We start from the raw sequence: 22012 nt of genomic DNA on the forward strand, positions 1-22012 counted from the left end.
TGGGGGGGGGCGGATTGAGGGGGGACAGTAGGGGGATAAGGACACATATGTAATACCTTAATAAAGAAAGAAAAAAAGAGACTGCATTCTTGCCATTTGTGGAAACATAGATCAGAAAGCATATCAAACTCAAAAGCTAACACAGGCCAAATAAATGAGGCATGTGGCCTGTGGGCCATGAATTTGACATGCTTGTTCTACAGAGTATTATGTTAAGTGAAATAAGTCGAACAGAGAAAGATAAATACTGTATGATTTCACTTATATGTGAAATCTAAAAAATAAACCAAAGGAATAAACAAAATGAAACTGAAACAAACACAGATACAAATAGCAGATTGATGGTCGCCAGAGGCGAGGGGGGTGGAAAAAGGGAAGGAGATTAAGAAGTACAAACTTCCAGTTATAAACGAGTTATGGGGTATAACACAGCATGGCGAATAGAGCCAATACATCATAGTAACTATGTAGAGTGAAGGATGACAACTGGACTTATTGTGGTGATCACTCTGCAAGGTATGTACATGTTGAATCACTATATTGTACACCTGACACTAATGTAATACTTTGTCAATTAAAAAATATATAAATACTTGAAAATCCAAAAGGTACATACATACATAGGCATGTACATACATGTAGGGAGTGGTAGAGATTAAATTCATTTTTTTCAAATTACATTATAGTGTGGTTCAGGCAATAACTATCAATAATTATGAATAGATAATAAATATTTGGGTAGGGAGTAGGTTGTCTGATGAGAATCAGGATATTTACATGGTTCTTAAAGTGTCTCCCCATAAGACAAGGGCAAGAATAGACATAAGGAAGAAAATAGTAATTACATAATAACAAAAACAGACATCATCTCAAGCTTAATATTAGGAATTATGGACTAGTAGATATCATGTGGCCCTGGATGTAATACCAAGTGAAGGCAGCAATATCAGATTTGTAGTTATTCAGGCTGGAGAGGCATAATCTGAATATGATTACAAGAAATTAACTGACAAATTTGAACTGAGTATCACTTACATAAAATGACTACTTTGTGTTATTTTTTAAAAAGTCAATGCCATGAACGATAAAAACGAAGACATTTTTTATACAAAATGAGACTTAAAGAAATACCGCAACTAAATGCAATATGTGACTCTAGACTGGAACTTCATATTGAAAGGAGGAAATGAATCATAAAGGGCACTATTAAGACCATTCACAAATGTGGAATGTAGATTGTAGATAAGAGTACTGTATCAATATTAAATTTTCTGAATTTAATTAGGGTGCTTAAATAGAGAATATCCTTGTTCTTAGGAAATTCACATTGAAGCACTAGGGTTAAAGTGGCATGATCAATGCAGCATGTTCCCATGGTTCTGAAAATATAAATAGTAAAGTGTGTGTGCGCATGTGCCTGTGTAGGTGGAGACAAAGACAAAGAATAATAATAAAGTGGCAAGTATGTTAAAGATTGGTAAATCTGGGTATAGGGGTTCCTTCCATTGTTCTTCCAAATTCTTCATTTTAAAATTATTTCAAAATAAAAGAGTTATAAAAGGAGCAATGTTTCATTCAATAAACAGTTTTCTATTCTTTGCTGGTTCTCCTTCAAATAGAATTTTTTTTTTTCAAATTTTATTTTTTATTACAAAGGGTATTACATATGTGTCCATTTTTTCCCCCACCCTAGACAGTCCCCTTTTTTTTTTAAACAATATTTTTCTGTCTCTGTCATCATGACTAAACTGCTTTTTATTTGTGGAAACTTTAAAGAATTTTAATTTTCTCATGGATCACTTGACCATGACAAAAATCACATTCCCCACAGTCCCAGTAAAATTCACGTAATCCAGCTGAGATTCTAAGAAGTCTGATATAAAGGAGCATACAACCTAATTACTAGTAAATCACTTTATAGAGCAGTATTCCGGCACCCAAACAATGCTCACCAATAGCATCAACCAAGAGATGTAATTAGTTTTATTATTTCACAGAGTGTATAGACATCAACCAGCCTCTCAGATAGCCTAGTGAACTTCAGGTTAGTACAGATAGAACAATGTGTAGCATGATCTCAGAATTCAAGTAGGTTTACCCATAGAAAATCAAATGCAGTAAGAAAAATAAATACTAATATCAGAGGTAAAATTCTCCACAACTTCCCAGTCATACCTCAGGACATGTTCATGCTGCCCAGTTGCCCATATTTCCTATTAATATGGACATATAGTTATAGGGCTTTATAAGTTACAAAATAGATTTATATACATTATGCCATTTTAATTTTGAACAAGTATTTAGAATTAAATAGGTCAGAAACCACCAGTCATTTTACATTATAGTTTAGTAACCAGGATGTAAGTGACCAAGTGTTTTGCTCCATAATGGCTACTAAGTTGGAGGAAGAGACTGCTATTGAACCTAGTTCTTATTCTATGCCTTATACTCCTTCCTTAAAAAACTTGAGGCACCTTACTATCTTTTGTCTATTTTTATGGACAGAAACGAACAAAGACAATTTAGAATGCTTTTCAACAATTCAAGTTGAAAGCAAAAGGACTCTCTAATTATATTGGCAAACATAACAGCAAACCCGTTTATTCAGATATTTGGATAGAACCCAATTCTACTTCATGTAGATAAATAGGCAGTGAGAACCCTCTTCACGTCTCTGTGATATCTAATGCCATTCTAGTAATTGCATCTATTTAGAGTTTAGAAATTGAAGCATAGTTTAAACTAACTGACTCAAAATATAGAAACAAGCCAGGCATCTTTACGTGGCCAGCATGTTGAAGAGCATTTCTGACTGAAGACTTTGAACCAAGCATCTGCATTTGCTCTTTTGGGAGGTATATTTGTTATGATGGATACTTGGACCATCCGACTGATTGCATTGTTGGATAAAGCACTGTAGATTTCCTGTGGGTTTTGGAGCTTACGTAGCCATCTTTTCTCCAACCCTTAAAATACTGACTCTGCTTTCCTCCAATATTAGTACATATTTACCGTGTGAAAGGACAAGGTACCCACTAAGCAGTTTCAGATTCCTTCATTTTTAAGCACACATACTTTTTGAGAGGATAAACAACTCTAAAGGAAGCAGATTTAGCTGTATAAAAGATTAACAGAACTTAACCTACTTACATTTCAGTTGAGCTGATGGTAAGGATTAACTCATAGATGACAATTCCAAGCTGAGCCTGGTATTCTACCAAATCCTATAATTTTTTTTAATCTAGAGAGGGAGGGAGAGGGAGGGAGAGAGAGGGAGGGAGAGGGAGGGAGAAAGAGGGAGAGAGAGGGGAGAAAGAGAGGGGAAGAGAGAGAGAGAGAGGTGGGGGGTGAGAGAGACACATTGATCAGTTGCCTCCCACCCAACCAGGGATCAAACCAGCACACTAGGCATGTGCCCTGACTGGGAATCAAACCCTCGACCTCCCGGTGTACAGGATGATGCTCCAACCAACTGAGCCAAACCAGCCAAGCCAAAATTCAATAAAATTGAATGGTGGTGAGTGTGGGGTTTTGAGCCAGATTTCTGATTTTGAGTCCTGGCCCTATGCTTACTAACTGGGTACCAGAGACAAGTTAATTAAAGTCAATTTCCTCATCTATAAATTAGGATAATGATAGGATCAATGCCATAGGGTTGTTTTGAAGATTGCACGGGTCAATTACATGTAAGGAAGCCAATATAGAAAACAGTGCCCAGCATATTATAAACACTCATTGTTTAATTGGTGACATTCAAATGACAAGAATGTTTGTACACGGCAAGTCTAATTTATATTTTGAAAAATCACTAAGGATATAATTCAGTAAAGTTTTTAAATTAATATGTAGAACATACATTTGCTACAACTGAAATGGTGCTGTGCTCTATTTAAGAAAAGAATCAACAGGCCAAGGTGGAGTCACTTGTGCTCAGGACAGCAAACCAAGATTTCATTGTGGTTGTAGCCCCTCCCAGGAAAGTGACCTTAAACCACAAATATTAGCCTAAATATGTTCCATCACCGATCAACACTAGTGAGCAGTCTGCTGTAAGACCCCAAAGAAAGGTGAGCTTGCCTGAAACAACCCTTTCATTCTTTGATTAATAACTGTCTGTGTCACTGCCCTCCCCGTTTCTGCCTACAAAAACCTTTCATTTTGTTTAACTTTTTGGAGCTCCCTTCTAGTTGCCCAAATCATGAAGCGGTTAATAAAGCCAATTAAAATCTTGAAATGTCTCCATTGAATTTTGTTTTTTAATAGTTCTTCTGCTTTAAATTCATATTTTAAAATCCTTTGCATCATGGATGTCCAAAAAGTGTATATATTTAAAGAATATAATTTTGATCATCCTTTTATTTCACAGAGTTTAAAAGATAGTGTGTCACACCATTCACTTTGCAAACTACTCTTGACAACATATTCACGATGCATTCTTAATATGGCAATTGATTTTGATCAAATTATAGAATAACGTGATATAGAGAAACTGACCTATTAGCGGCTAATTTTCTCCATGTTATAAACTATTACTTCCTTAAATTTAAATTGTTTTCTGAAGACAAAGAAACAGGCAATAGCTACTTTAAAAGTCTGACCACCGATACACAAAAAGAATAATTTCTCAACTATATTTAGTTTGATCCTGCAAATTAAGTTGGAACAAGTAGGGTTTGTTGGTTCCAGGAGTGTTTTAATGCTAAGATACTATAGTTATCATTTGATTACTCACCCTTTTGTGTTGTCAACATGATACTACTTTGCCAGATTGAGAGTTATTTTCTAGCCAAGTAGTAGATTCTGCACATAGATGGGTGATCTGCTCACTGCTCACATCCTCATAACCTGTGATCCGCTAAGCATTACTGACAGAAAGATCATAGGCCACAGCAGAAGTCATTATCTGAGGCCCAGTTTGTTGAGTAACATTGTAAGGAACGTTATATAGCTACACATGCAAACATCTTTGTGGCGAGTGTGACCTGAGCTTTTATACAACCCTCAAAGGACTTCAAGACCCCAAAATGCTTGAGAACCAATGTGCCACTCTCTAGTCATGACACTCGCCATGACACTCCCTAGTCAATTGCCTGTGTATGTCCACTGTCTGCCCAAAGGTTATTTGATTGACTCATTCACCATATATTTATTGAGTTTCTACATTGTGCCAGACCACAGGGCACAATAATGATTAAACATGGACTCCATACTCCAGTAGCTTATAATCTTTTACAGGAGACAGAACAACAATTATAATAGAATGTGATAAACCTACAATAGAGATGTCTTCAGAGAACTGAGAAACCATTCAAATAAGACTAGAATTGATGTTGTAGAGGAATGAAAGCCTCACAGAGAACAGGATATTAGCATATATCTTGATAGGTGAGAATGGACTCAGAAGAATTTCAAGCTTTGGTTACAGAATAGGAAAAGAGCAGAAGTGTAAAAAACTTAAGGGTATAGTGCAGGGGTGGGCAAACTTTTTGACTCGAGGGCCACAATGGGTTCTTAAACTGGACCGGAGGGCCGGAACAAAAGCATGGATGGAGTGTTTGTGTGAACTAATATAAATTCAAAGTAAACATCATTACATAAAAGGGTATGGTCTTTTTTTTTTTAGTTTTATTCATTTCAAATGGGCCGGATCCCGCCCACGGGCCATAGTTTGCCCACGGCTGGTATAGTGTGTAATAGGGTGGATGGGTTATTAGGCTGGAGGTAGGAAGGGACACAGTGTAAAGGGATTTACATGGTAGGTTAAGTAGTTGCACGTTTATTTAGTAAGATAATGGTTTTCAATTTGGGGGGGTTATGAATCCTCTCTAGTGGCCTGGGAAGGAGTCTAAGTACTATCATCAGTATTTCATTAAGCCTGTAAAGAAAGTTATTTGTCCAAAATAAAAAACTATGAGCCTTGTGATAAGATTTTATTTAAAAGGCACTGATCATTAATTAATGCATTTTAGGATTAAAATGTTTCAACATTACGGGCTCATGAAGGAAAAAAATGTAAAGAAATCTTTCACAAAGTTTTTAGACTGTTGCTTTTGAGTCATTCAAAGGGAACAAATTCTAGATTTAAGAATTTGTGTCTAGCCAGAACCGGTTTGGCTCAGTGGATAGAGCATCGGCCTGCGGACTGAAAGGTCCCAGGTTCGATTCCGGTCAAGGGCATGTACCTCGGTTGCGGGCACATCCCCAGTAGGGGGCGTGTAGGTGGCAGCTGATCGATGTTTCTCTCTCATCGATGTTTCTAGCTCTCTATCCCTCTCCCTTCCTCTCTGTAAAAAATCAATAAAATATATTTAAAAAAAAAGAATTTGTGTCTACTTAGTGGTGGAAATCAAGGTGATGCCGTTGTAATACCTGGTTATTATTTAATAGGAAAGGAGGAAGAGAAAGACCAGATAGACATGCCCAGGAAGGTCTAAGTGACGTGGAAAGGTGCCTACCTCTCTGCCCGTCAATCACACCTGAAAGAAAGTCAGTGGCCTGAATTGGATGGCCACTGCTAGCTCTTGAAGCCTCAATGTATAAACTTCCAAACAAAGGAACGCCCCCCCCCCACCCCCCTGCTCTCTCAGCTCCAGGGCTCTGGGCTCCTGTGATCCTGCAGCAGGGGTACACTCCCCTGCGCCCACAGGACCCACAGCCATGTTGGACTCCACAAGTGGACTGACTTTAATTAGTTTGGATGCTGAACTACACGCATCTGGAACATGGAACGGAAGCTCTGGACACTGGCTTTGCTTTGGGCTCTGCTGGAACCCCAGCTGCGCTTTTTCCAGGACTGGCTTAAGGGGCAGGGGACTTCGGAACCCGAGAAATGTAACTTCATGCAAATAAAGCCTTCTCCCACCTCCCATCCTTCAGTGGGGGCTTTTGCACATTTTTATTTCAGTGGCACCCCAAGAACCTACACCTGGCTCCCACAAGCAACAGGGGAGTTTAATTCTCCGGTAACAAAGGGAGAGTGGATAAATGATATTAATCCCCATCTTTCTAATTTATACATAGAGAGATAATACATTCAGAATAAGAGAGACATTCAATGCCCATTCTTGGAGATTAATTTAGTGGGTTATTGGGAGAATATAAAATAAAAAGAGAGACAATCCTTGGTGAATGCCAACAATTAAGAGATAAATAAACATGACATCTAAATGCAATGTATATTTCTTGATAGAGCCTAGATTGGGGGAGGGGGCACACAGGACATTATTGGGCAATGGGGGAAATTTAAATATGGATTATGTATTAGATAATAAAATTACACAATGTTAAACTTCCCAAGTGTAATAACTGTTCTCAGAACATACATGGTGAAGAATTTAGGGTGAAGTGTCAAGATATTTGCATTTATCTCTCAAAGGATATTTTAAAACCCCACTATAAATGTGTATGCTATGTGTATGCGTGTGGGGGAAAGTAGAATTAGTCAAACATGGAAAATATTATTAACCATGAATGGGTCTAGATAGAAGGTATTTGAGTATTGATTATAAATTTCTGCAACTTTTCTGAAGTTATAAAAATTTTTATAATAAAGGGGACAATGAGCTAAAAAAATATGAATTGGTAAAAAGGAAAATTTGGAATGAAAAGCAAAAAGACATGCACCAGATTCAAGTGTTGTTGATGGAGACAATTGCCACTGATGCTTTTGGAGGGAAATTTGTCTCTGCCAGGAAGGAGAGAAGCAGCATAAAGAGAAGGGACCCCTGGCAGGAAACTAGGTGAAGACTGATATGATGCATTAAAGAAAGGGAGATTGGAAAGAAGGAGGCCAGCTATAAAATTTAGCCAGAAAGCTCAGGGGGAGAGTTAACTAGTGTTTAAAAGCAGGCTAATTCTCTGAAGGAAGACTGTACAAACTCTGAAAACCGTTGGTTTTGATGGGTTTGCTGAAGGCAAAAATCCTGTGATCTTTTTCCTTGACTCTGTTTCAGTGATTTGAGACTATCTTAGAGTTCATTAGTTAATGTTTGATACAACAGAAAAAGCCACTGATCTCAGAGAATTTTATTTCAACTTAGCAGTAGTAATAATAATAATATAACAATAATTAGCACCTTTTGAGTTCTTACTATCTTCCGGGTACTGGGTCAAGAGCTTTGGCTATCTAACCAGATTTAATTCTTGCAAACATCCTATTTGCACATATTAACTTTATTGATATTCCAATTTTACCAATTTCACAAGGGAACTAGATAGGTAGATTTAATTACATATCCAAGGGCACCCAGCTCGGAGGCTGCAGAGCCAGTACTCAAACTCTAAAGCCTATTCTCTGAAACATAGGATGTTTATTTTGTTTGAGGACGATTAAAATCCTAAAGAGGACTGCCAACTCCTTATTAATTAGATATAGCATATTTTAGAATTACAGTAGTTTTAAATCTCATGTTGATAGGTTTACTTGCTGTTCTCCCCCCTTTCTTAACTTGAAGCCTTTTGTAAATTAGATTTTCTATTCATTCATTCATTCATTCATTCATTCATTCAGGAAATTGCTTTGCCTGTAAACTCACAAATGGATAAGGCACAATGCTGCAAAGTCCTGGCGGAGCTGAGAACTGGAGAGATCATAGGACCCTGTAAACAACCAATGGTGTGTCTTGGAATAGGGTGGGGAACTTCCCGATTTCTCCTTCCCTCCCCCACTCCAGAACAGAGAGTCACCAACTTCCAAGCTCAGTTGGCCTCCTCTTCACCCCCACTCTTGTTTGTCAAGGCTTCTTTTGAAGAAACACTTATTTAAAATGAACTCTTTGTTGTGAAAGGATCATACTAAATCCAAAAGATAGTGCTTGAGAGTTCACTCTTCATGGTGAATAAGAATTCATATAGAATTAAAAGATTAGATAAAAACCTTGGCAAGATTCTTGGCCAAGATGAATCAAAACCCCAGCAGAGGATGCCCAGGGGCACCAGGGCTGGTAAGAAATGACGAGTTACTTCTGCAGGGTACGTAGTCCCAGAGCTCTGGTCTTTTAGAAGGGACCTCCCTCCCATTACAAAAAAGCCTGAGACATGAATAAAAGAACAATCTATATGGAGCGCAGATGAATATTTTTGAAATGGGAAACAGATATCTTGGTTAGTATTCTAATGGCATGATACTTTCCATAAACTCAGCAGAAATATATCAAGAGGTTAAAAATAATTACCAGTGAAAAATCAGGGCCAAACTTTGTCTTTTGGTTGAGTAAACTCACATGTTTTCACCAAGGCTTTTCAATTTCTTATATGAAACTACTCATTTAAGAGCAGTTTCAATTTCTTATATAAGCACTACACCTGCACAATTAGGCTTTATTCCAGGCTTTCAGAAATGGTCAGGTTAGTGCTAGGCATTGAGTAAAATGATACTTCGGCCATGGGTCAAAGATGAACCTGAGGAAATCGGATGGAGAAGTAAGGAGGTGGAAATGCTTCAGAAAACCTCTAGTGAGACCAGGAGTCCCTCACTTGTATTTACTAGGCAATGAATGACTGACCCAAATATGAATATTTTCACTAAATTTGTTTTTGTACAGTCCATATAAACCTTACCAGTGAAGGGCGTACGGGAGGAGGAGTCTGGCCGAATATTTTGACTAAATTTGTTTTTGTACAGTCCATATAAAACTTACCAGTTACAGTATTGAACACATTTACTACTTAAACAACTATTTTGAATGGTGAAACCAACTTGGAAAACAGTCTTACTTACAGTTCCTCTAAAGCAGGGGTCCTCAAACTTTTTAAACAGGGGGCCAGTTCACTGTCCCTCAGACCGTTGGAGGGCCGGACTATAGTTTAAAAAAAAAACTATGAACAAATTCCTATGCACAAAATTCCTATCTTATTTTGAAGTAAAAAAACAAAACGGGAACAAATACAATATTTGTATTTGCACAGCAATTATACTCCTAGAGAAATGTAAATATATGTCCCCAGAAAAATTTATACACATTTATAGCAGCATTATTTGTAATAGCCAAAACATGGAAATAACCCAAATGTCCATGACCTGATAAACAGATAAAATATGGCATATCATACAATGAAACAAAAATGAATGAATTATGGATACATACTACCACATGGATGAACCTTGAACACATTATGCGAAGTGAAAGCAGCATGCGCAGAAGACCAGATATTTCATGATTCTATTTCCATGGATTTTGAATTCTGCCAATCTGTCCTAAAAACTCATTGAAAATATGTTTAATGGCTGCAAAAGTATTTCATTATGTAGATAAAGCATAATTTAATTTGCCATTATTGTTGGATATTTGTTTCAGTAACTTTTATAAATAATACAGGGATGGAAAACATTTTACACAAATATTTTTTTCCTGCATTTCTATTTTCCTATGATAGATTCCTAAAAGCAGAATATTGTGCTGAGCACCTATTCTGTTTATCTGTGATTCTCCAGGTAAAAGACCCATTTTCTGGGGCTCGGGGACTGGAAAATACTTGGCCAGTAACGATGCCCATTCCTCTGACCGCATACATTAGTTGAGGGACAGTTATATAACTCAGGCTCAGCCAATCAGCTTAATTGCAGGGAAGCCATGCCCCTCCTCCTCCCGAGACTATGGAGAAGACAGTCAGCTGAAGAAAGTAATGAAATTAATCTGGAGCGCAGAAACAACAGGTAAACAGAATGCAAATTTTCAACAGATTCTAGCTTACTCTTCCAGAACAAAATTACTGTAAAAAATATAGTTCAAGTTGGATTTATCAGTCTTGAAAGGTAGGAGTATGATTGCATTAAGTCTACACATCTGAGAACATTGAACACCTGTATACAGTGTCCAGTCTTCCTATTTGGAAGCATTTTATGTTTTTCCAATTATTTGGATTTTCTTTTATAATTTGCAAAACAGCTTTGTAATTTTCTTCATGTAGGAGCAACATATTTCTTATAAAGGATATTCTGACACGTGTGTTTTGGTTGCATTTGTTATAACAAGCTTTACCTCTGTATTAAGATTTCTGTTGCTGCTGTAACTGTTTACCACAAACGTAGTGGCTTAAAAACCATTTATTATTGTTGGATATTTAAGTTGTTTCAATACCTTTTCTAAATAATACAGGGATGGAAAACATGTTACACAAATATTTTTTCCTGCATTTCTATTTTCCTATGATAGATTCCTAAAAGCAGATTATTATGCTGAGTACCTATTCTGTTTATCTGTGACTCTCGTGGTAAAAGACCCATTTTCTGGGGCTCGGGAACTGAAAAATACTTTGCCAGTAATAATGCCCATTCCTCTGACCCCATACATTAGTTGAGGGACAGTTATATGACTCAGGCTCGGCCAATCAGCTTAATGACCACATATTGCAGGGAAGCCATGCCCCTCCTCCTCCCGAGACTATGGAGAAGACAGTCAGCTGGAGAAAGTAATGAAATTAATCTGGAGAGCAGAAACAACAGGTAAAGAGCATGCAAATTTTCAACAGATTCTAGCTTACTTTTCCAGAACAAAATTAACTTTAAAAAAATATAGTTCAAGTTGGATTTATCAGTCTTGAAGGGTAGGAGTATGATTGCATTAAATCTACACGTCTGAGAACATTGAACACCTGTATACAGTACCTAGTCTTCCTATTTGGAAGCATTTTGTTTTTCCAACTATTTGGATTTTCTTTTATAATTTGCAGAACAGCTTTGTAATTTTCTTCATGTAGGAGCAACATATTTCTTATAAAGGATATTCTGACACGTGCGTTTTGGTTGCTTTTGTTATAACAAGCTTTACCTCTGTATTAAGATTTCTGTTGCTGCTGTAACTGTTTACCACAAATGTAGTGGCTTAAAACAACATAAATTGATTATCTTACCGTTGTGTAATCAGGAAATGAGGCATAGTCTGGCTATGCTGGTTTTCTAGAATCTGTTTCCACGTTCATCATGGTTGTGGGCAGAACTCAGTTCCCTGCAGTTATAAGACTGAGGTGCCCATCTCCTTGTGGGTTTTTCTTTGGGGGACCGTATTACTGTGTGCACTGCAACCCTCATTATACAAACCAATAGGCTACTGATTTTCGTATATATATGATTTTCTGCTTTTACAGCAAAACTCTCCAAACAATTGTGTCTGTACATTTGCTTTTGACATTGTCTCTTAAATGTATTGCAATCATGCTTTCATTCTCACCATTCCACTAGAAATTTATTTCAAGGTTATCAATTTTTAAAAAATATATATTTTACTGATTTTTTTTTTTTACAGAGAGGAAGGGAGAGGGATAGAGAGTTAGGAATATCAGTCAGCTGCCTCCTGCACATCTCCTGCACACACCAAGGTACATGCCCTTGACCGGAATCAAATCCAGGACTTTTCGGTCCACAGGTCTACGCTCTATCCACTGAGCCAAACCGGTTAGGGCAAGGTTATCAATTTTTTACACATGGCCAACCCAACGATTAAATCATGATTCCCATCAGGGAAGGTGAGACTTCATACTCATGAAATCTCAATGTCTTGGCACAAGGAAAGTTTATATCTTGCTCATGTCAAATGAAGGCTGGAATTGGGAGACAGCTGGGGTCCACACTGACATCCTATGACCCAAGTCCTTTCCAAATAATGGTTCCATCATCCCAAGGTCTCCAGAGCCCTCCCCTGAATGCTCTGCCTACAGCTGAGAGGAAAGGGAAGAAAAGTCTGCCAAGTTTCCTGTTTTCAAAGGAGGGAGCACTGGAAATGATGCGCAATACACCTTGCACTTCCCATTGCGCATAATGCAGTCTGGTTGCCCTTCTAACCACTGGGCAGCAAGAACTGGACCTAGCTGTGTGGTCAGGAGGAAAGGAAGGTGGGATTAGGGAACACAGGGCACTGCGTCCACTGCATAACCAGTCCTGGGCATTCACTGCAGTGGTTACCACCTTCCGGGGCCTTCACTGTTTCCCTGAGACCAACCCAGACAAGTACCTGCAAAGCTCAGCCAGTCCCAGGACCAATACAATCTGCCCCAAATTTAAGGACAGGTGTGGTGATTGAAATCTGTACTTATTTTTCTCTCCCCAAACTTGTCCTTTATCCTGTTTTCCATTCACCTTTATTAGTGCTCTGTTCTTCCTTACCACTGAAGCATTTACTCTTCTGGCTGTGGCAATATTTTGCAATTTTCTACACATTTTTTAAAAATCCATAGTCCATTTTGAACAATTCCCCCCAGTGCCCACACTCATTAATCCCTTCAAATAATCTGTTATGAGAAAATAACTTAAATATGGACATTTCTCTGTGAACTTCCCTAGTGGACAATAAACATTTCCCTTAGTTCATATGAAAGGGCCAGAAGGGGGAGTTGGTATTTTCTTTTCCAAAAACTGCTTTTTTTTTTAAGCCCAAGTCCTCAGTACTTTTATTCTAAGCTTTGGCCATATGGAATTTAATATTACCATTACTATTACTAATAATAACAACACTAATTAAGTTATATAGCGTTTGTTATATTTACCAAGCACCGGAGTAAGGATTTATATATGTTCATTTAATCCACAAAACAAAACAAAAATTTCCCCCCTAATTTCAAAGAAAGAGCTATCTCTCTTCCTTAACATATCAAATTTTATTTTGTGCAACTTTATAATTATTATCTGAAGGTTTTATCTGATTATTTTCTTAACTTTTAAAAATATTTAATCCTATCAAAAACCCTTTTCATAATTACAACAGCTAACCTGTATTGTGCTACTTATGGGCCAAAATGTTAAGTGTTTTGTGAGAACTGTCATATTTAATACTTCAAGACATTAGTACCTTTTTGTTATTTTCCCATTGATTTTTTTTTTTTAGCGAGAGAGTGGAAGGGACAGGGAGATACAGAGAAACATCAATGTGTCTGGGCCCCGATCAGGGTCAGAAATCAAGTACACAGCTTGAGTACATGCCTTGACCCAAATGGAACCTAGGACCCTTCAGTCCGCAGGCAGATGCTCTATCCACTAAGCCACGTCAGGCAGGGCAGACAGTACTTTTTATTCCAGTTTACAGAGCAGAAAATAGAGGCACAGAAATATTCAAGAATTTGCCTAAGATTATGTGGTTTAGCAAGACCCCTGATGGAGACCCAGTTGGATGCCAGTGCCTGGTTTCCCATCAATGGAGTGTTTGTCATTTGGCCCTTGACTTTCCCATATGCCGACTGTTCGGCCAAGGCCCCCAGTCCTCCTCTTTACAGCCATGATTCTTGTCCCTAGATAACTTCCTTTGCTGGATCTCTTTTTCCTATTTTTTAAGGTGATAATTTATTAAAATTAGGAATGAGGTGAGGATTTTTGTATGTATTATTTAAAAAAATAATTGTGTCCATATATTTTTTGTTTACTTCTGAATCTGCAGAATGTCTGTGGTACAATTAGAGATAGGTTTTGACTTTCATGAAGACATCAATCAGCCATATTTTAAAATCTGTACTTTTATTCATTTAGTGAAATTTTGCTAAATAAGATAAATTTCTGACACTTAAGAATAAAATACAATAAAGAGATGTTTATATATTATAGGAAGCAGTGAGGATAATTTTTGAGAAAGATTTTAAATTTCAACAATAATAGTGATAAGCATGATAAATAAATAAGCATGATAAATATAAAGGGAATTTAAAAACCAACCCATGTATGCCATATCTGGATAAATTCACTAATCCGTGAATTTATTGCATGCTAGCACAAAAATTGCCTCATCTCCTTCTTGACTAATCAAACACTTATAGTAAACTCTGTAGCAATGAGATTATACACAAGTCATTGTAAATCAAGTGGAATAAAATAGGCTATGAGGTAACTTGATCCAGAAAATCTGGCTTTTCTCTGAACCACATTCAATAAATTCTGATTATTCTAATTTAGACAATGTATGTGCCCAGATGAAAACTAATAAATACATATTTTCCAGTACCATTGTTGGAGAAAATGTTTATTAATAGTTGAAGAAAATTCAAAAGATTGAGGGTATATTGAAATATCCATTAATAAAGTATTCTTAAAAATGTCTGTCAGTTTTTCATTATAAGGAATGTAGATTGCATTCTTATTTGAATGCCACTGTTGACCACAACCCAATGACACTTGTCCACTATAAAGTGAAGAGTGTAAAACTGCCTGGATTTCCATGGTGACTTAACTTTGCTGACCCTTTTCATCAGTTCTTATTCTTGAGGATTTGTAGTTCAAAGAATATCCAAGTAATGCAAATAAACGTAATCTCACCGTTAGTCCTACTACCTGTTAATAAATCATGAACATTTGCTCTTCCTTTTCTCAGAGTGTTTTTCAATCAAGTCAACATGTTGGTCACCAGAGTGTGTTACTGTAACAAAATAAAATTCTCCTACAATCAATTTTTATTCTACTCCTCTGACCTCACGATATTTTGTTTGCATAAGTTTATAGTAAGTCACATAATGTTTACATATTTTTAAATATGACTATCACCAATGCTTGCAAAAGCATCGTAAGATCTTAACCTTTATGAATTGTAGCCCTTAAAACTGCTCTGCTGACCATAACAGCAGCAATGTAATGAAGATATTTTCTAGTATCAGTTATGAAGGTTTTGAAATAGAGGGGAGGTGGCTCATTCGGGCAACATACTTCCCTTGGGTCAGATGCTGGTTAATTTAAAGCTTATAGCTAATGGGTCTTATCACCTCCTATGACACAGAATTGGCCAGAGGCCCAGATCAGGAGCCTGTAATTGGATGAATGATTATTAATTCTGAAGATGATATAAATCAAAGGATTTAAAGAATGGGCTTGTTATGTTCATCACAACTGGCATCTTTGGCAAATTTAATAGCTCCCATCCTCCCAGCCCTGACAGACCAACTCAAGCTAATCTTGGGAGGATTTCAATATAAGGAAAGGTTCGGGCGACTATGATCACCAAGCTCTGTGGCTCAGACTCCAGGCAAGGGTGATGTAACATTATCTGGGAGCCACCAGATGTCGTACATACATTGTTCATTATTTGATTTCCCAAGTACATGTAGTAAGCACTGGGAAGAAAAAAAAAAATCTTCGGCAGCTGTTAAGAGGTTAAGAGGATTCTATCCAGAGCAGTGTTGAGTTCACTGATAAAACTTACTTCCTCTACCTTTGTACATGTAGTTTATAAAAGGACTTCTACTCATTCATGGGAAGTATTTTAAATTAACATGAAACATAATCATTTTTATGATGGATTCAATTTTCCTGAACACACTAAAAGTTTTTTTTTCTCCCTTTTAAGCTGACTCCTTGCTTATTTTTCATTCATCCCATGGACAACTCCTGATGGAGTGTTTTCTGTTTAATCACCACTTGCTAGCTGCTGGGAATCTACAGCTAAATGAAATTTTTCCTGTCTTCAGGGATCTTTCAGCCCAGCCAGGGAGTTGGGTAGAAAAGTAAACTAATAGAACATAGCCACGGAGCCATCTCAGGGGAGGTTCTCTGGGAGCAGGTACTGAGATGAAGTTTGGGGCTCCAAGATGTTTATTTGGGATGAACACCTGTGAAAGGATGAGGAGGAAACAGGATTGGGCAGAGGGCAAAGTCAAACTGATACAGATCTGCCAAAGTGTTGGCCAACACGTTGGGAAATTCTGGAGCAACTGCCCCTCAGAGCTATCCCATGTCAGGGTGGTCTCTCTATCTCTTACTTTCCTCTGTGGCTGGAAGAGATCTGCCCTAGGAAGGACATGACCTTGGGTGAGCTTGTTTTCTGTGGCTGAGGCAGACTCTGAAGCTGTCAGCTGAAGGCTATCTGAGAGCCACACTCCCTGTAAGCTGGGAAGCAAGTCCTTATGGGGGGGTCTAGGAGGTACATCTCTGTGTGGACCATACACAGGATGCTATGGGTCCCAGGAGAAGGTCAGCTTAGCCTTTGGGGGTAGTTGATGGTAGGTCACAGATGTTTTAAAGTAAGGCCATGATGAATCTTAGAAACAATAATGGTAATAACAGCTAAGATTTATTGAGCAATGAATGTATGCCAGGTATAACATTAAATTTTTTGCATGGATTATCTCATGTAATATTTACCACACATCTAAGAGACATATATGTAACTACCATTCTTAGGTTATACATGATAATATAGCAGATGAATGATTAAGTAACTTTCCCAAGGCTACAGCGTTGGACTCAATCCCAGGCTGTGTGACTTCAAGACCCGTTGGGGATAAGCATATGTGGGATAGGCCGTCACTTTGGGGAAACAATGCATAAAGACATGAATTGCCAATCACAGTTCCTAACCTAGAATGTGAACTTAATAAGTATTTGTTGAAGGAGGTAGAAAGGGAGGGAGAGTTGAGAGGGTAAAGGAAGGAATCCAGCTCACCATTTTTAAAAGCTAAACATGTGATTGCTAGTTTTTTTTTTCCCTCCAGTATCAGTTATCCTATGAGGTTGAGATTGTTTACAGAGGTCTTCACACCTTACCAGACTACCTGTGACCTTAGGGACCACACGATTCTTGCCTCAAAAAAAATTCTTGTCATTCCTAGAGTGTTACAGCAGACTGTAGGATGTGACTTCTCAGAATTTGATGGTCATGCTATTTTCACTTCTATTTTTGTGTCTCTTTTCCAGATTTGTCCCTTTCTACATATTTTGAGTTCAGCCCATCTCATCTACCATCCAGCAATACTTGTGGCTCTTACTCAGTTATTAAGCCCAGTGGAAATGTATTTCCACAAGATGCAAGCCTGATCTCAGTAATATTGGAATAGCTGCATTTTTGGCAATCCTGTCTACCTTACATATATAATGTTGTTAAGGGTTATTAAAAAGCTCCATAAGATGCTGTGTATAATAACTGCATAGGCCTATGGCTATGACTCTTTGGCTTTTAACCTTCCATAAGGGTTTGAAGATCATGTTGATGAGATTTCTGATTTCCTAGCTGTATTTTAACTTATGTGGTCCTATTTTATTTTATTTATTTTGTTAATCCTCACCAGAGGATATTTTTTCCATTGATTTTTTTTTTCAGAGAGAGTGGAAGGGACGGGGAGAGACAGAGAGAGAAACATTGATGTGAGAGAGACACATCAATTGGTTGCCTCCCGTATGCACCCCAACTGGGGTCGGGGATCCAGCCTGCAGCCAAGGTACATGCCTTTGAATGGAATCGAACCTGAGACTCTTCAGTCCATGGACCGACACTCTAACCACTGAGCCAAACTGGCTAGGGCATATGTGGCCCTACTTTAAAGCCCATGTTTCATGGTGTCTGGAATTGAGAATAGTACCATATACAAACAGAGCCTAGATACTATAATGGAAAAGAACGATGGAATAGAAGAGGAGGATGACAATGTGTCTCTTTTTTTACATGATTTTGGAAGAGATGGCATGTCAGAAAAATTTGTTTTAATGGTGCTGGGAGATAGGCCTCGGAGTGCAAACTTCCAGCAGTGTTTTAAGCTTACACTACAAGTACCCTTTAAAAAACTTACAACAAGAGAAGCTGGGACCTCTGGTACAAGCTACTGCCAGAGGCCTAACCAAGGCCTGTGACGTCTGATTTTCTGCTGAACACTGGTGATCTGGGCTGGCACCGGAGTGACATCTGAGACCAGAGCAGGAATTTTACCTGGAATGAAATTTAAGAAGCAAGACTGGAATAGTGAGTGCTGCAGGAAGCATACACTTAGCTTCAAATACAAGGTTAAATGAGGGTTAGCAGAAAAGAAATAGAGGTGATTAAGGACAGATTTGAAAATAGCCTTGGCCAGGGCAGGGCGGGGCAGGGTAGAGTGGGGGTGGGGGAGATGAGATGAAAAGCCCAGGACAAAGGTATTTATAAAGGCAGGATTTGGGGAGCATCTTCCATCCAGTTCAGGGAGGGGTTAGCTTATCCACACATAAAGATAACAGTGGCTGTGGAGGGTGGTTATGTTGACATGCGGAGCAGGAAGGAAAAAAAAAGAGGTATATGATCTCAGAAGGCACATTCTACTTTACTTTCTGTATTTATCTGGTCTACTTACATATATGAAAGTGATTTTCAGAGAACTTTTATTTTACTAGTGGATGAAATCCTACACGGAGCCCCATTTCAGAGAAGACATAAAGTCAGAGCTGCCGTAGTTGATAAGGGTGACAGTTGGGACCGATGACTTCCTCCTCTCCTAAGAGGGTTCCTGAGTAGAAGCTGTTAGCAGTTTCGACTGGTTTTATGGTATTTGAGAGGAGGTATGAAATGGAAGAGGAGGTATGGGATTAGTGCAAAGGGAATTATAATTCTAGAACATTTTTGTGTGGACATTTTGCATGTGCTATTAATTGAATGTATAGTTATTCTAATAGTCTTTTTAATTGAGTGGAATTAAATTTAATTTTTTGGCATTGCTAGGTCATTTATGGCATAATATATACGTTGAGAGTAAATCTAAATCCAGAATGTCTGGGATTTTGTTCCAGCTTCACCACTTATCTTAGACAAATTCTTTATTTTTTCTGTGCCTCGGTTTCCTGACTGGTAAATCTCATAGATACTATTCTGAAGATTATGTGAATTACATGTATAAGCCACATAGAATAGCCCTTGGCATATGGTGGTGTTATACAAATGTTTTCTATTGTTTTGTCATTATTATTATTATTCACATTATTTTCTGTACCTTTTATATGCAAGCAAATTATGAACTTTCAGAAATATTACTTACGTTTCTTTTTATCTTGAAAGACAAGAATAATTAATAAATTAATAGATGTCCAGAAAACTAATTAATACATTAATTGACTATTAATTGGATACTAGCTATGATATAAAGGCACTTGTGGGATTTGAGAGCATAAAGATGACTAAAACAGGACTCTTGAGAAACTACAGTCAAATTTCCCTAAATGAAGTGAAATATGACATAATTAAATGTATTTAATTTAATGTGAATTATTGTAATACAACAATTATAATAGAGGTATGTAAAAACTTTTTAAAAACACTTTGGGAGAACAAACACTTGGGTGAATTTTTTTTGGGGGTGGGTGGGAAGTAACTTGAATTTTTTAAAAAAATATATTTTATTGATTTTTTTAAAGAGAGGAAGGGAGAGGGATAGAGAGTTAGAAACATTGATGAGAGAGAAGCATCGATCAGCTGCCTTCTGCACACCCTCTACTGGGGATGTGCCTGCAACCAAGGTACATGCCCTTGACTAGAATTGAACCCGGGGCCTTTCAGTCCGCAGGCTGATGCTCTATCCACTGAGCCAAACCAGTCAGGACCTGACTTTTTTTTTTGTTGTTCAATTTTAAAGAATGTATTAGTTCGCTAGATCTAAAAGTGTGTTAAAGACATTTGCCTCAAAGAACACGTGTATGAAAAGGTTCAGAAGCAAAAAAAAAGCAGCAAGACACTGGAAGGGAAAGTCCTTTGGATCCCAGAAGAGTGGGAAATTGTTACTTGGGTAAGATGTGAAGATAAGTCGGAAACCAAACAGAGACACCCAGGTAGGCCAGTCTAAGATTTAGCTCTTAATCCTGGACTGCAGGTTTCTCAGCATAAACATTTGTGGGTACTGATGATTTTAATTCTGGATAGAATAACTCTGTTGAGCTTCCTTTGGGGCGTTTGGATCTTTATACATCAATACTATTTTAAAATGAAAAGCTAAAAATGAAGATCTTTGCTCTTTAGTGGCTCTAACTAAGTGACATTAAATCATGACAAATAAGTGAAAGATGGTACGTTTTGAGCTATACACTCTTCCAGGTTTAATTTTGAAATCCTGTTTTTCTGTGCAGAAATTAGATATTTTCTTTTTATATAGTAACATGTCAGGAACATAATCGTGGGAAGTTTTCAGTTGGATGGAAACCACAATTTTAGTCTACTATAATTTTGTAGGAGGAAGAACAAGAGTTGTACTTGGCCAGAACACATTGGTCACAAGTAGGATAGTGAGAACCATCAAAATACATGAAATTTTGTTAATTTAGCTGAATTTGGGTCTTTCCTTTATTTATCTTTATTGCTTGTTTATAGTATGTTTACTGTTTCATTAGGTATTTAATGCCTTAGGTTTCTTTACTATGCTTAGCCATATTAAAATTCAATGAGTAGTTTTTATGTAAATGACTAACACAGTGTGACTTTCAACACCAAGTAATTAATATAAAATCCATGACAAATAGGAGTAGAAGATTCCACCAAATCTCCATCCTTTAAATATTATGATAACAGTGGAAAAGGAAATCTTCTATCTTAAGTTCACTACCAAAGGCATTCCCATTTTCTTGCCAATGACCTTCTAGTTTTTCTTGGACCCATGCTCGTGGTTCCCAAGAATGGATTACTTTCTCAAAGTAGACTGCTAACAGGTAATATGTCTTTTTTTTTTCCTTACAGGAAAGGAAAAGGGAAAGCAATAAAAAATGAAAAAGAAAATCTCAACCTACTTTTTCAGGACTCCTATTTTCCAACTAAGAATATTACCGTGTGTTGAAAAGCACATAGTTTTTCAAAATTAGTTCTGGGGTTAAAATTGAGCTCTGATTCATGTGTGTCCAAGCTTGTGACCAAGGTCAATTTACTTTCTCAATCATAAAATGAGGAATCATAACACCCACCTGACAGGGTTATTAGAAGATTAAAAAGAAGATGGGTGGCCCTAGATGGTTTGGCTCAGTGGATAGAGCATTGGCCATACACTGAAGGGTCCAGGATTTGATTCTGGTCAAATGCACATACCTTGGTCGCAGGTTCAATACCCGGCCCTGGTCGGGGCATGTTTGGGAGGCAACCAATCAATGTGTCTCTCTCACACCTATGTTTCTTTCTCTCTGTCTCTCTCCCTCCGTTCTACTCTCTCTAGAAGGCATCCAGTACACCCTGAGTGCCCATCTCGCCTCCTGACTTCTGGAGACCACTCTCCTTCTGGAGGTTCGAACCATAACACTTGCCTAGAAATAGTTATTACAAATAATAATCTACTGGATTTTTTATGATTGCTTACATTGAGTGGTATGGCAGACCTTTCCAGTGTGAAACACACT

This window comes from Myotis davidii, unplaced genomic scaffold (genome assembly GCF_000327345.1).
Source record: "Myotis davidii unplaced genomic scaffold, ASM32734v1 scaffold1012, whole genome shotgun sequence".
Taxonomy (NCBI): domain Eukaryota; kingdom Metazoa; phylum Chordata; class Mammalia; order Chiroptera; family Vespertilionidae; genus Myotis; species Myotis davidii.